Source organism: Triticum dicoccoides, chromosome 1A (genome assembly GCF_002162155.2).
Source record: "Triticum dicoccoides isolate Atlit2015 ecotype Zavitan chromosome 1A, WEW_v2.0, whole genome shotgun sequence".
NCBI classification, from domain to species: Eukaryota; Viridiplantae; Streptophyta; class Magnoliopsida; order Poales; family Poaceae; genus Triticum; species Triticum dicoccoides.
In genome coordinates, this window is record NC_041380.1 from 265,714,878 (window position 1) to 265,717,694 (window position 2,817).

Genomic DNA, 2,817 nt, shown 5'->3' on the forward strand with positions numbered 1-2,817 from the left:
AGAGAGAGAGAACCGACTGCACAACGAGCGTCTCATGAACAGATTTCCAAACGTGAAAAATCAATTATCAATCTCTTCACTCACACATACATCATTTCTCCCTTCATTTCTTTACACCACTCTGACTCTGCACACGCACGCACAACACACCACGGCTCCAGGCACAAGGCAGGCAGGAGACACACGCACAGTCAACTACTGACTGGAGCAACCCGATCTGAGTCACGAGCCCATGTAAGCAGAGACGGAGGGAGAGAAGGAAACACCAAAGAAGAAGAAGCCAAGTTCCAAGACAAACAGCCAAGAATGAGACTTGCCTACCACCCAAGCAAATCCATCGAGTCATCCTCTCTCGCGCCTCCGCCGCGCCATCACCTGCTGCGCCGGGCTCCCCCTTGCACTGCAGCCTGCCCCAGCACCGCCGCCTCTGTCGACGACGACAGCCAGCTTCACCGCCACCGCCATTGACCTGCGCTAGCTGCTCCTGAGGGCTGAGATGTGGCGGAGGGAAGAAGAAGAAGAAGCAGAGAGGCGAAGAAATAGAGGGGGCGGAGGGAGGTTTGGACAGTGCTATCAAGCCCTTTTTCTACTACCTCACCAGTGACGGCCGCATCCACTTCTCATTGGCAGAAAAGTGATCGGTCGAGGTGGCGACGGACTAAACTAATGGCGATGGTTAGCGCATGGACAGGGCTCTCTTGGAATCTACACGCACTAAACTACTAGACAGAGTTGGGATCTTGAGAAATCTCCCACCTTTCTATATCACCATCCACTGCCGCGGAGTGACGGGATCGAGCATTCGCCAATGGCAGTTTCGTCAACATGCATGGCCCATGGGTGGTTGATCGGATTGTTGTGGAGTACCACTACTAGAATCTGGACGACAACGAAGTTATTAACAAGGAGAAGAAAATTCTACAAGTAGATGGCAGTGCATACGCACACGCCCTTGTAACCCCCGGAAAAGGCAAGTGTATGTGCATGGAGCACAAGAATTTTTCGTACGAATTCGCTTGTTCAGAACGAGAAACTGAGGGATTGATTAATAATAAGTGTGTGATCAACCAAGACATATGCCGCCCCGAAAAACAGGAACTCAAAAGGGTAGAATTAGAGCAACCCAACGAGGCGACCCATTTTGTCCGAGTGCGTCCGTTTGTGTCGCGACGAACAGAAAAGTCGGCCCAACGCGCCGACTCAAACGGATATGCGTCCGCTTTTCGTCCACCTGCTGACTCATTCCTGACCCATTTTTGAGTCTCATTTGCGTCCGCGCGGCCACGAGACGGATGCGCGCGGCGCCCGCCTACTCCCCCTGGCCAGCCAGTCGATGGCAAAGCCTCCACCATGTCCCTTCACTTTCTCCAAAACCCTCCCGCCCCCACGCACTCCCGCCGCTCGCCATGGAAGACGATCTCGATGCCGCCGCCGGCCTTGCCTCCCTCGCTTCGTCCGGCATCACCGCCCCCTCTGGCAAAGGCATACACCCCATCCCCCCTCCCCGGCAAGACCGCCATCGCGCCCAAGAAAAAGGAGCTGACACCCGAGGAGCGGGACAGGGAGTCGGCGAAGAAAGGACAGGAGGCACGCAGCGGATGCAAGGGGCAAAGCAGCCGCCGCGGCCACAGCCGCCGCCGCGGCCATAGCCGCCGCCGTGAAGCAGGAGGACACCGCCGCCCGCGTCGCGGCGACAACGAGGGAGGCGCTATTGTACCTAGGGTCAAACCCTGGCCAGCACGACCTCGTCAACGCCGCCGTGGCCGCGGCCAGCACCGGCTCGTCTGCCTCCCCTCGAATGGTGCTGCCAGAGTCGTTCTGCGCGTCGACGACCCATCTGATTCTCGGCTTCCACGTCTACCCGCAAGCCTCCCGATTCTCCGGGGAATGCTCGCCGGAGGTAAGCGTGGTGGCGCCTTTCACGCCCACGCCCGCACCCATCGACCTCAACGCCACACCATTACTCGATGGCTCGTCATCCGGTGAGGCGAGGAAACTCACGCGGGAGATGCCAGCCGACATGCTCCCCGGCGCCCGCAACCTCTTTGATAGAATGCCGACGGCCAGCGACGACGAGATGTCCAAACGTTTCATGGAGAGCATCCTCTTCGAGGGTGGTACGGCGGCCGCGGCTGTCTACTATCCCGATGAGACACAAAGCTAGGACGGTCGAGGGTCGTTTGCGCCCTCGACCTTTGATAAGCTGGCATGCAGGCCACCTTCATGCGAGATCAGATCGGCCTGGACCTGGACGGCTTCCCGCTCGACCATAAATTTTCGGAGGATTACGACCTCGAGGAAGAGGATGAGTTGAACATCGACGCGGAGCCTTTGTTTGAGGACGAGCTCACCAACCAAGCCGCCGGGGCGAAGCCGAAGCGTAAGAACAAGTGGACGAAGGCATACACGACGTCCGAGGACAATCTCCTTTGTGAGTGTTGGAGGTACTTTGGGCAAGACCCCAAGATCGGCGCCGAACAAAAGGCATCAACCTTTTGGACTCGTGTCTATCGTGAGTTCCATGAACGCAAGAAGTTTCCGCCGTACGAAATGCAAAGCACGTGTGGGTGGGTGTCCATCTCAAAGCGATGGAAGGTGATCCAACAAGAGTGCAACAAGTTTTGTGCCACTTTTGAGAGCATCAAGGCACGCCCCGTAAGCGCCATCAGCATGCAAGACATGGTATGCATGCATGCGCCCCTCTTTGTGTCATTTCGTTTATGCTTGCATGTCCATTTCCATTTCCATTTGACAATATGCTTGCATGCATTTCATTTGTAGGCATTCCAAGCTTTGGAGGCATTTAAGGTCCAACAC